This window comes from Chaetodon trifascialis, chromosome 24 (assembly GCF_039877785.1).
Source record: "Chaetodon trifascialis isolate fChaTrf1 chromosome 24, fChaTrf1.hap1, whole genome shotgun sequence".
In the NCBI taxonomy this organism is placed as follows: Eukaryota; Metazoa; Chordata; class Actinopteri; order Chaetodontiformes; family Chaetodontidae; genus Chaetodon; species Chaetodon trifascialis.
The window spans coordinates 1043532-1057117 of NC_092079.1; the positions used below are offsets into that span (position 1 = coordinate 1043532).

Here is a 13586-nt window from a genome sequence, read left to right on the forward strand (position 1 = left end):
ATTCACCATCAAAGTGCCTTACAGATAGCAATAAGAGCCCTTTTCCTTTCCAATTCTCTGTTTGTCCAGTACATGTTGCAGAATTGATAATAAAGCAGACTTTAACTTTGATATTAACACAGGGTGCAGCAGACTCACCTTCCACATCAGTTGCAGTGGGTCCTCCAGAGCAGGTAGGGTAATTTCCGATCTTCCCATTGCAATAATGAACTGTGATTGCCACATACTGTATTCTTCTGCTCCTTTGTCAAGAAGAACTAAATCCAGCAGTACATATTTGGTGAACTACTTATGGGAGAAAGTGATTTTATTCCATTGTAAAGTTATATGAAAAGGCTTTTATTGCTATCTGTAAGGCACTTTGATGGTGAATTACTGGAAAACTATACAGTAAAAGTACTTGATAGTATTTGAGGAAGTAGTATAGGACGTAGCAAGTTGAGTAGTACTGGTTTGATGAACTACTTATGGAAGAAAGTGATTTCATTCCACTTCAAATTTAGATGAAAATGGCATTTATTGCTGTCCGTAATGAACTTAAAGAGTGAATTACTGGAAAACTACACAGTAGAAGTACTTCATATTATTTGTGCAAGTAGTCTAGGGAGTACCAAGTCCAACAGTACATGTTTGGTGAACTACTTATGGAAGAAAGTGTTTTCATTCCATTTCAAAATTAGACGAAAATGCGAATTATTGCGATCCATAAGTGACTTTGAGAGTGAATTACTCGAAAAGTACACAGTAAAAGTGTTTGATACTATTTGTGCAAGTAGTCTAGGGAGTACTTAGTCCAACAGTACATGTTTGGTGAACTACTTACGGAAGAAAGTGATTTCATCCCACTTCAAAATTAGACGAAAATGGCTTTTATTGCTGTCTGTAATGGACTTTGAGAGTGAATTACTGGAAAAGTACACAGTAGAAGTACATGATAGTATTTGATGAAGTAGTATCGGAGGTACTAAGTAGAGCAGTCCAGGTTAGATGAACTACTTATGGAAGAAACTGATTTTATCCCACTTCAAAAGTAGACAAAAATGCAAATTATTGCAATGCCTTATGGGATTTTGAGAGTAAATTATTAGAAAAGTACAATGTAACAGTAGCTGATATTATTTGTGCAAGTAACATATGAAGTACATTATTCAGTAACACTTCTTTAGCTACTTATGGCATACATTTTTTTTTTTTTTTTTTTAACTTTTAAAAAATCATTTCAATATGACATTCAACACATTGAAGCCTGCACAACACTAACACACAGAGAGAAAGACAGATGCTTTATTTTGAAATCCCGAAGTAAAGATTGGTGGCGGTTGCTTTCACCGTAAAACTTGAGAGTAAATGCGCACTTGAAATGAAGCGGTGGCTGGTTTGACCACGGATACGCGAGAGGCTGCTGGCTTGACCGCCGTGGAGGAAAACGTGTTTACAGGCAGCCAGTCTTTGTTATATCATTAACGTTATGTTACTGACATTGGTTGTTGCTGAGTTAACCTCATTTACTGCACACGTATAATGTAACGTTGCTATTGATATTTATGCATTATTGATATGAGCAGCAAAGCACACGTAACATAATTTAGCGTTACAGTTGACGTAACATTACTTTGCAGTGCTGTAAACCGTTAGCTTGTGTCCACACCTAAGGGCAATCCAAGAGTAACCTGTTAACCTAATGAGCATGTTTTTGATCTGTGGGAGGAAGCCAGAGTGCCCGGAGATCGATTAGTGGGAATGATTATTTTTACATCATAATGATATGACATTTGTTGGAAAGTTAGATCTCTACACGTTTTAGCATCCATGTCAAAGAGCAGGGCCTCGCATTTGGGGTTCGCACAGGGCCTCGCACCCCCCCTGCGACGGCGCTGCATATATTGATTGTAGACAGATCATGAGACTTGGCCTCCAACCATGTTTTGATATGACTGAATCCAGTTACTGTTGTTTGTCTTTCAGGTACCATGAAATCTTTTTTTTTTTCCCTTAATCTGCTGCTTTGGCTTTGATTTCTTTGAAGATGTGGTACTCGGAATGTTGTGAGGTCACAACATTCCATGCACTGGCTTTAAAAGCAGAGACAAACCCAGTTTAGTTGTTATTGGTTTCAGCATTTCAACAGTGAATGGTGTACTTTTTGATGGTGGCAGACGACGAGCACGGATCAGTGTTGGGTCTCCAATCAACAACTTGGTGAGTAGTGAGGAGAAGTTTGGAAAGATTCAGGCTGGCTGTTTACCCATCTCTAGTTTTTATGCTAAGCTAAGCTAATCGGCTGCATACCCAAATGCCACATAGGTCAAACTATTGTAATTGCGTTTCAGTCGTGGGTTTTGATTCATATTGGAAATGAGATGCTATTTTGTATAGATACAAATTATTGCAAGGGGTTTGATTTGTCAGTGTAAACAATGAATGGGCCTCAAAGGACTACAGACCTGTGGCACTGACCTCCCACATTATGAAGACTCTGGAGAGACTTGTCATGGGAAGAGCAGGTCCAGAGTTAATCACCTGCAGGCCATGCTGACGGCTGACGTGCTGAGGTAAGCGTATCGTCTCACTTCCTGTTTCTGGTTGCTGCCTTAGGAGTAGCGTGCGTTCGTCGCTCTTGTTCCTCTGAGTGCAATTTGCTCTGTGCTTTGTTACAGCGGCCTTTTATCCGCGCTCTAAAGTAACATTAGTTCTGCTCAAGCACCCATAAGTCTGTTTATTTAGCGACCGTCAATTTTATTTGTCTACGCGCTTGTCTGCTCTGCTAGCTACACCAGCTTAGCCTAGCAGCTAGCGATGGCTTCTCTGTCCCTCTCCAGCTCTCTCCTGCTTGGTGTGTCACATGTATAGCTACTCGTCTGCCTCCTTTAGTGATACTGGTACGTGTAATAAATGTAGTTTATTTGGTGAGTTGGAGGCGAGTCTTAGTGAATTGGAAGCTCGGCCCCGCACCATGGAAACCAAACCATTAGCTGTAGATAGCCAGGCCCCCGTAGCCGGTGCGGACCGACCAAGTGCAGCTCCGGCTAGCCGTCCCTTGACTGCTCCCGAGCAGCCGGGAAACCAGGGAGGCTGGGTGACTGTTCGAAGGAAGCATAGTCCCAAGCTGAAGCCCACGGGTCACCACCAACCGCTTTATGTTTCTAACAGGTTCTCCCCACTCTGCGACACACCCGCTGAGAAACCAACTCTGATTATTGGCAGCTCCATTTTGAGAAATGTGAAGTTAGCGACACCAGCGACCATAGTCAAATGCCTGCCGGGGGCCAGAGCGGGCGACGTCAAATCAAATTTAAAACTGCTGGCTAAGGATAAGCGTAAATACAGTAAGATTGTTATTCCCGTCGGCGGTAATGACACCCGGTTTGTCAATCGGAGGTCACTAAAATTAATGTGGAATCGGTGTGTACATATGCAAAAACGATGTCGGACTCCATAGTTTTCTCTGGACCCCTGCCAAATCTGACCAGTCATGATATGTTTAGCCGCATGTCATCATTCAATCGCTGGCTGTCGAGGTGGTGTCCAGCAAACGGTGTTGGCTTCATTGATAATTGGCAGACTTTCTGGGGAAGACCTGGTCTGATTAGGAGAGACGGCATCCATCCCACTTTGGAGGGAGCAGCTCTCATCTCTAGAAATCTGACCGATTTTATTTACGAACCTAACCCCTGACAACTCAGAGTTGAGACCAGGAGGCCGAGCTGCAGTCCTACACGCTTCTCTGCGCCTCCATTAGAGCAGTTACCCACCCAACACTCCATAGAGACTGTGTCTGCCCCCCGACCACGTAAACTAAGTAAACCAAAAATACAGAGAAGAGGAGTTAAACATAAGAATCTAATAAAAATTAAAACAACCACTGCAATAGTACAACAAGATAGGAGAATAAAATGTGGACTCCTTAACATCAGATCTCTGTCTTCTAAAGCTGTTTTAGTAAATGAGTTAATATCAGACCATAATATTGATTTATTTTGTCTGACTGAAACCTGGCTGTGTCCTGAAGAGTATGTGAGCCTGAATGAAGCTACTCCTCCAAGCCATATTAATACTCACATTCCTCGAGGCAGCGGCAGAGGAGGTGGAGTTGCAGCCATTTTTGACTCAAGCCTTTTGATCAACCCTAAACCTAAACTTGATTATAACTCATTTGAAAGCCTTGTTCTCACTCTTCCTCATGAAAAATGGAAAAAAGTGCAGCCAGTTTTATTTGTTATAGTATATCGCTCTCCTGGTCCTTACTCCGAATTTATAGCTGAGTTCTCTGAGTTTCTATCAGGCTTAGTCCTTAAAGCAGATAAAGTAATTATTGTAGGTGACTTTAATGTACGTGTTGACGTTGATAATGACAGCCTTAGCACTGCGTTTATCTCAGTATTAGACTCAGTTGGCTTCCATCAGAATGTACATGAACCGACTCACTGTTTTAACCACACCCTCGACCTTGTTCTGACATATGGCATTGAAATCGAAGACTTAATAGTCTCCTCACAGAATCCTCTTTTATCGGACCATCATTTAATAACTTTTGAATTCATATTACCAGACTACCAGCCAGTAGGCAAAAATTGTTATACCAGACTCCTGTCTGATAGTGCTGTAGCTAAATTTAAGGATATGATCCCATCAGTATTTAATTCAATGCTATGTCTCAATACAACAATTCCTATGCTAACGTTAGTCCCTCCCAGATTGACTACCTGGTTGATCATGCTACAGGTTCATTACATATGACACTTGACTCTGTTGCTCCCCTAAAAAAGAAGATAATTAAACAGAGGAGGTTAGCTCCATGGTATACTCCTCAAACCCGCAAATTAAAGCAAACTTCACAGCAAATAGAAAGGAAATGGCGTTCTACCAATTTGGAAGAATTTCGGTTCGCCTGGCTAGACAGTCTTAAAATATACAGGAAAGCCCTCCGCAGTGCCAGGGCAGCCTATTACTCTGCACTAATAGAGGAAAATAAGAACAATCCCAGGTTTCTCTTCAGCACTGTAGCCAGGCTGACAGAGAGCCATAATTCTGTTGAACCATGTATTCCTTTAGCTCTGAACAGTAATGACTTCATGAGCTTCTTTAATGATAAAATTCTAACTATTAGAGACAGAATTCATCGGCTCCTGCCGTCAACAGGTACTGTTTTGTCTTCAAACACAGAAACCGTAGAAACTGTTACTCAGTCTGTCGCAGTTTTAGACTGTTTTACTCCTGTTGACCTTCACCAACTAATTTAAATAATTTCATCATCAAAATCATCTACCTGTATTTTAGACCCCATCCCGACTAAGCTGTTTAAAGAAGTATTACCTCTAATTGACTCTTCAGTATTAGACATGATCAATCTCTCTTTATCAACAGGCTACGTACCACAGTCCTTTAAAGTAGCTGTGATAAAACCGCTACTTAAAAAGCCTACTCTTGATCCAGGGTTTTTAGCCAACTATAGAGTGATATCCAACCTTCCCTTTCTCTCAAAAACTCTTGAGAAAGCAGTTGCCAATCAGTTGTGTGACTTTCTAAACAACAATAGTTTATTTGAGGATTTCCAGTCAGGATTTAGAGTACATCATAACACAGAGACAGCACTGGTTAAAGTTACAAATGACCTTCTAATTGCATCTGATAAAGGATTTTTGTACTAGTCTTATTGGATCTTAGTGCTGCATTTGACACCATTGACCATGGCATCCTATTGCAGACACTGGAACACTTCATTGGCATTAAGGGAACTGCGCTAAGCTGGTTTAAATCCTACTTGTCAGATCGCTCTCAGTTTGTACGCGCTAATGACGACTCCTCTGTGCTCACTAAAGTCAGCTATGGAGTTCTGTGGGTTCTGTGCTTGGACCAATTCTATTCACCTTATATATGCTTCCTTTAGGTAAGATTATCAGGAAGCACTCAATAAATTTTCGTTGGTATGCAGATGATACCCAGCTATATTTATCAATGAAGCCGGAAGAAACCAGTCAGTTAACTAGACTACAAGCATGTCTTCATGACATAAAGACCTGGATGACCTGCAATTTTTTGATGCTAAACTCAGACAAAACTGAAGTTATAGTAGTAGGCCCTAAACATCTTAGAAAGTCACTTTCTGATGACATAGCAGCTATGGATGGCATCGCGCTGGCCTCCAGCTCCACTGTAAAGAATCTGGGAGTCATCTTTGACCAAGACATGTCCTTTCACTCCCATGTAAAACAAATTTCAAGGACAGCCTTTTTTCACCTACATAATATCGCAAAAATCAGGCATATTTTGTCTCAAAATGATGCAGAAAAACTAGTCCATGCATTCGTAACTTCCAGGCTGGATTATTGCAATTCTTTACTATCAGGCTGCCCAAATTTGTTGCTGAATATTCTTCAGTTGATCCAGAACGCTGCAGCACGTGTTCTGACAAAAACCAGGAAGAGAGATCATATTTCTCCAATACTAGCCACTTTGCACTGGCTCCCTGTAAAGTTTAGAATAGAGTTTAAAATTCTCCTCCTTACTTACAAAGCCATAAATGGCCAGGCACCTTCTTATCTTAAAGAGCTCATAGTACCTTATTGCCCCACTCCAACACTGCGTTCCCAGAATGCAGGTCTACTTATGGTTCCTAAAGTCTCAAAAAGCAGAACAGGAGTCAGAGCATTTAGCTATCAAGCTCCTCTCCTGTGGAACCATCTTCCAGTCTTTGTCCGGGAGGCAGACACTGTCTCTACATTTAAGAGTAGGCTTAAAACTTTCCTTTTTGATAAAGGTTATAGTTAGGGCTGGCTCAGGCTGGTCCTGGACCAGCCCCTAGTTATGCTGCTATAGGATTAGACTGTCGGGGGACATCCAAAGATACACCGAGCTCCTCTGTCCTTCTGTCCCTCTCCATCTGCACGCTTTCATGTCCTACCACGGCGTGTTACTAACTTAGCTCCTTCCCCGGAGTCTCTGTGCTTTGTCATCTTGCAGGTTCCACAGTGGCTGAATCTGGATTGTGGATTGCAGCTGTGTCTCCTGCCTTGGCCCTGCCTGACATCCACTGCAACTGCTACTGCTATTATTACATCCACTGTCACTGTTACTGTGACTGCGTGTCTGTCTCTCTGTCTCTGTCTCTGTCTCTCTCTCTCTCTCTCTCTCTCTGACTGCTTTTCTGTCTGTCTGTCTGTCTGTCTCTCTCTCTCTCTCTTGCTCTCCCTCTCCCACCCAACCGGTCAAGGCAGATGGCCGCCCACCCAGAGCCTGGTTCTGCTCGAGGTTTCTGCCTGTTAAAAGGAAGTTTTTCCTCGCCACTGTCGCCAAGTGCTTGCTCATGGGGGAATTGTTGGTTTCTTTGTAGATAAAAGAGCTTGGTCTGTACCAGCTCTATATGGAAAGTGTCCTGAGACAACTTCTGTTGTGATTTGGCGCTATACAAATAAAATTGAATTGAATGAATAAAACAAAAAACATTTATTTTATCTAGTGCTGTTAAAAATATTGCATTATTAACACGTTAACGCAAGTCAATTTTAACTGCGTCATTTTTTTAAATTGCGAGATTAACGTTCTTTGTGACCCAGTGAACTTGTAGTTTTTTTATAAGCTGTGGCCACTGCTAGTAATGCTAGGAAAACTACAGGATCCGTTTGTAAACCGGAAACAAAACAATAGACACGCCCCACGCACGTGTTTGGTCTCGCCTACTCGCTAGTTTAAAAAAAAAAAATAAGCTACCGGTTTGTGTGGATGTTATCTTTGTGTATTGTTGGTGTGAACTGAATTATCACTGCAGCACATCCAATCTGAAATACCACTTGATGGCCAAACACACGGCAAATGCGAATTCTCCACCGCCTCCTTGTCTAAACCAGGCGACAATGGATGGCTTTCAACAGAGGCGTATGGATACCACAAGTAAGAACAAACTGACTGCAGCCATAGACAAGTGATGTCCATTCTCTCTGGAGAGAAATAAGAGGCTGGGTTGATAAGCCTCTGGTGAACAAACAGAAGAGCAGTATAGTCTGACTGCTTGTATGTTCAAAGGAAACTTAAGAAAGGAAAGTTTAAGCCATGGTTTAACTGCACTATAGCCTGAGTCCCAGTTTAAAATGGTGAGCACTTTGTAACTTTATCTTGTATCACCCTGTTTTCATCCCTTAGAAAGGGTTGTTGAAGGGGCTTTTTGTAACGAAGTATGTATTTTTTTTGTCATCTGTTTATTGACAGTGTTAAATTGTGTGAGATTTTGCTTCAAATCAGAATGTTAGTGTGAAAAAAAACACTACACGTTGTTGTTTTTAATAAAAAACATTTGCACAAAGCAAGCTGATCCACTTTGCGATTAATCGTGAGTTAACTATGACATTCATGAGATTAATCGCAATGAAATATTTTAATTGATTGACAGCACTAATTTTATCTCTTGCAGTAATTCTGTATTTACATCTATATACATGACGGCCATTTTGCATTAGCTAAGAGCCCTGCCTGAGATTAACAGCTAATTTACTCAATCTGAGAGGTGCACCACCGGTGCTGATGAGTGAGGTTGTGACGGTGTGTAACTACTTGCAGAAAAGTCATTTCTAATGTAGTTACAATGAATTAAACACATTCCTGGACATGCTTTGAACTTTGAATTTGAACTTACAAACTCCTCTTCCTGTGACAGGGCAAACGTGGCCACTTGCTGTGCTGCAGTCTTGTGCTCCTTCACTCCAATAACTGTGTTGCCCAGTGTGTCTCTCTTTCTCACAACCCACTCCTGGACCTGCACAAAACAAGGATATCATATCGATTAGTAAGGGTAACGGCAAAAATCCAGGCAAGACAAAAAGGGCACAATAATACTCACAGTCATGCGCTCCACCACGCCTGGCCGCTGGAGGTGTCTCAAAATCACCACTGCCTGCAGATAGTACACCACAAAGCAGCACTTAGTCAACTCCAGGGCCGCGTCCTTGTCCTCAAAGACCTTCCCCATAACTGCCAAGAAGTCCTTCTTGGCAGCCCTCAGCACAGCCAAGCAGTCATTCGGTGTCAGCTGCTGTTTCTCAGTCAACAGGCCGTGTCTGTGAGGAAAAAAGATAAAATGTATTAACAATCATGAACTTACTTGCCACATTGCTCACTTATCTGTACTGTAATGCAGTTAACTGCATGCAAACAACTAAACTTACCTCTTTTGGGTGATCTCTTTGCTCACTTGTTAGGAGCAGGACTTCTGCAGTGAGCCAATGTAATCGATGAAGTCCTTGCAGTCCGCATGAAGTGTCTCATCCTCTCGCCTCAGGCTGGTGTTGACAGTGTGGTACACCAGGAATCTGTCAGAGGAAGTGCAAGTATTTTAAGTATTTACACAAATTTAAGCCCAATTACGTTTATTGTCTACACAAGTGTTATTATTATATGGAGGAGAAAAAACCCCCAAAACAAATGCAACCAACCTCTTCAAGCTCTTCAGGTAATTCAGCTGTGTCTGTTTTGTGAGTTTTGCCTCAGAGGGCTCACAGAGGTACTGCTGGATCTTCTCCCTGTTTCTGACAAACTGCAGGGATGGCTTCTGTGGGTCAAAGTAGTACAGGTACCAGGCAACGTTTTCAACCTGAAAAGACAAGATAGATAGATAGATAGATAGATAGATAGATAGATAGATAGATAGATAGATAGATAGATAGATAGATAGATAGATTCTTTATTCACTCCAGCATATTCCACAAATTTAAAGTAAAAGACATGCAGTAAATGCTCCAAAAGAATTTACGAACAAGTTGAAAGACATGTTAAAACATGTTCAATTGTCTTCTAATCTTGACTGTTTTGCAAAATCATCTCCTTTTACTTGCAGATTTTTTTTGTAATAAAAACAGAATGTTTTATGGTAGTACTCACCTCCTCTTTAAAGTTTTCATTGCAAAGCTCCCTCTGCAGGTAGACGCCAAAGGCATGGTCCAGAGAGTGCTTCTGATAAAGGCCCCTCTGTGCCATGTGTAGCAGCCCACTTGGAATTAATTATTAATTAGAGCTTCAACTGGTGTTCTTTTCATTCTCTCCTCTCTTGTCACCAATGGCTTTTGACACATTCTGTCACCTTATGACACCGTGAAAACTGTGAAAACGGACAAAATACAAATGCCGTGGTGTTATATTTCAGAAAATAATGCATAAATCATGTTCATATTTTTAACTTAATAAACAATCATTTTAGTAAACTCAAATAATAAATTTTACATGAAATAATCCGTTTTTTAAACAGTAGTGAATTACAGCTCTTATGTAAACAAAAATAATGACAAATTCTCTTGTTTTAAATAAATGAACAAATCGTTTTACAAGGAATACACCATTAGTCTCCTCCCACCTCCTTCTGCTTTCCAAGGGCGCCAAGCTTGAACTTAGCCTGCTAGCAGCCTGTCTTCCACACACCTCGCGGTAACAATCCTTACACAAGATATACAAAAACACAAAAGGTACGAAGCAAATCACAATAAAATAGCTTTCCACAAGTTCCGACACAACATACAAGAAGTAAAAAGTTTGTTTGCATATTTTACCAGCTCTGGAGCAACGTGAGCATGTTGTTTTCTGAGACGGGAGCGAGAAGTCTGGCTTCGGCAAAACAGGAAGTAGTAAAGTACGAGCGGCGCTCTTCAAAATAAAAGCACAAAAATAAAGTGGCAGAACTAAATATCATAAACAAATCCACTGCCATTTACACCATGAGCTTCCTGTTTTGGTTCGACCACTGCACACCCTGGACACTGCAATGTGGGAAAAGCGTGTTGTTATAAAAGTGTGTGCCTGGATGGAAAGCTAAGCTTTAAAATGGGGAATTACTCCAGTTAATCAGATCTTGCAAGCCTGAAACAGCAAACTTCTTGCCCATCGCTGTGCCCTTAATCTGTAGGAAGTATTTTCCATCAGGCCTCTTTTTATCATAATATTTGTATAGAATATTTTTAACGGCCAAGATCCCCTCCTGTATATCAATATTAGTATACAGGCTATCGACATCAATAGTAAATAATATAGAATTATTAGGAATAACTAGATCTTTTATCTTATCAATGAAATCATATGTATCTTTAATATAGCTCATGTTTTTTAGCTAATGGATTTAAATAACTCCTCCTTGAACTGCCACCTTATCGTGGTGGAGGAGTTTGAGTACCCGAATGATCCTAGAGGCTATGTTGTCCGGGGCTTAATGCCCCTGGTAGGGTCTCCCAAGGCAAACAGGTTCTAGGTGACGGGTCAGACTAAGAGCAGTTCAAGAAGCCCCTATGAAAGGAATTAAAGCAAGGAAGCGTACGTCGCCCGGATTGGCGTCACCGGGGCCCCGCCCTGGAGCCAGGCCTGGGGTTGGGGCTCGCAGGCGAGCGCCTGGTGGCCGGGTCTTTGCCCACGGGACCCGGCCGGGCACAGCCCGAAGGAGCGACGTGGGCCCGCCTTCCCGTAGGCCCACCACCCGCAGGAAGGATCAGAAGGGGCCGGTGCTATGTGGAATGGGTAGCAGTCGTGGGCGGGGGCCCCGACGACCCAAACCCTGGACAACAACTCTGGCTATGGGGACATGGAATGTCACCTCACTGTGGGGGAAAGAGCCTGAGCTAGTGCGGGAGGTTGAGCGGTACCGGCTAGAGATAGTCGGGCTCACCTCCACGCACAGTCTGGGCTCGGGAACCCAACTCCTTGAGAGAGGCTGGACTCTCTTCTACTCTGGAGTTGCCCGCGGTGAGAGGCGGCGAGCTGGTGTGGGCTTGCTTATAGCCCCCCAGCTCAGCCGCCATGTGTTGGAGTTCTCCCCGCTGAGCGAGAGGGTCGCTTCCCTGCGCCTTCGGGTTGGGGATAGGTCTCTCACTATTGTTTCGGCCTACGGGCCGAACAGTAGCGTAGAGTACCCGGCCTTCTTGGAGTCCCTGGGAGGGGTACTGGAAAGTGCTCCAACCGGGGACTCCATTGTTCTGCTGGGAGACTTCAATGCTCACGTGGGCAGCGACAGTGACACCTGGAGGGGAGTGATTGGGAGGAACGGCCTCCCCGATCTGAACCCGAGTGGTGTTCTGTTATTGGATTTCTGTGCTAGTCACAGTTTGTCCATAACGAACACCATGTTCAAGCATAAGGGTGTCCATCAGTGCACGTGGCACCAGGACACCCTAGGCCGGAGGTCAATGATCGACTTTGTAGTCGTATCATCTGACCTTCGGCGGTATGTCTTGGACACTCGGGTAAAGAGAGGGGCTGAGCTGTCAACTGATCACCACCTGGTGGTGAGTTGGATTCGCTGGCAGGGGAAGAAGCGGGACAGACTTGGCAGACCCAAACGTACCGTGAGGGTCTGTTGGGAACGTCTGGCGGAACCCGCTGTCAGGGAAGTTTTCAACTCCCACCTCCGGGAGAGCTTCAACCAGATCCCGAGGGAGGTTGGAGACATTGAGTCCGAATGGACCATGTTCTCCACTTCCATTGTTGATGCAGCCGTCCATAGCTGTGGCCGTAAAGTCGGCGGTGCCTGTCGTGGCGGCAACCCCCGAACCCGGTGGTGGACACCAGAAGTAAGGGATGCCGTCAAGCTGAAGAAGGAGTCCTATCGGGCCTGGTTGGCTCATAGGACTCCTGAGGCAGCTGATGGGTACCGGCAGACCAAGCGTGCGGCAGCTCGGGCGGTTGTAGAAGCAAAAACTCGGGTCTGGGAGGAGTTCGGGGAGGCCATGGAGGAGGACTACCGGTTGGCCTCGAGGAAATTCTGGCAAACCGTTCGGCGCCTCAGGAGGGGGAAGCAGCTTTCTGTCAACACTGTTTACAGTGGAGGTGGGGAGCTGTTGACCTCGACTGGGGATATTGTCGGGCGGTGGAAGGAATACTTCGAGGATCTCCTCAATCCCTCTGTCATGTCTTCCGTAGAGGAAGCAGAGACTGGGGACTTGGAGGTCGATTCATTCATCACCGGGGCTGAAGTCACTGAGGCAGTTCGCAAGCTCCTCGGTGGCAAAGCGCCGGGGGTGGATGAGATCCGCCCTGAGTACCTCAAGTCTCTGGATGTTGTAGGACTGTCTTGGTTGACACGCCTCTGCAGCATCGCGTGGCAGACGGGGACAGTGCCCCTGGACTGGCAGACTGGGGTGGTGGTCCCTCTTTTTAAAAAGGGGGACCGGAGGGTGTGTTCCAACTATCGGGGGATCACACTCCTCAGCCTCCCTGGTAAAGTCTATTCCAGGGTACTGGAGAGGAGAATCCGGCCGATAGTCGAACCCCGGATTCAAGAGGAACAATGCGGTTTTCGTCCTGGCCGTGGAACACTGGACCAGCTCTATACCCTCCGCAGGGTGCTTGAGGGTTCATGGGAGTTTGCCCAACCAGTCCACATGTGCTTCGTGGACTTGGAGAAGGCATTCGACCGTGTCCCTCGCGTCATTCTGTGGGAGGTGCTCCAGGAGTATGGGGTTGGAGGCCCTCTGTTGAGGGCTGTACAGTCCCTGTACAACCGGAGCAGGAGCTTGGTCCGCATTGCCGGCAGTAAGTCGGACCTGTTCCCAGTGCATGTTGGACTCCGGCAGGGCTGCCCTATGTCACCGGTTCTGTTCATCATTTTTATGGACAGGATTTCT

At 44.2% G+C, this 13586-nt stretch overlaps 1 protein-coding gene and 1 long non-coding RNA gene across 2 annotated transcripts in view; both read right to left on the reverse strand.

The window, feature by feature from the left end:
* The window catches only part of LOC139352063 (NACHT, LRR and PYD domains-containing protein 12-like), a 152376-nt gene that overhangs the window by 111352 nt on the left and 27438 nt on the right, over positions 1-13586 (reverse strand). The gene's annotated exons all lie outside the window — the stretch shown is intronic.
* On the reverse strand, positions 8484-9576 carry LOC139352079 (uncharacterized). The gene is made up of 4 exons (XR_011603620.1): positions 9423-9576; positions 9156-9299; positions 8831-9047; positions 8484-8746 (listed from the first exon to the last, which is right to left on the reverse strand). It is a non-coding gene; the product is annotated as an uncharacterized lncRNA (long non-coding RNA).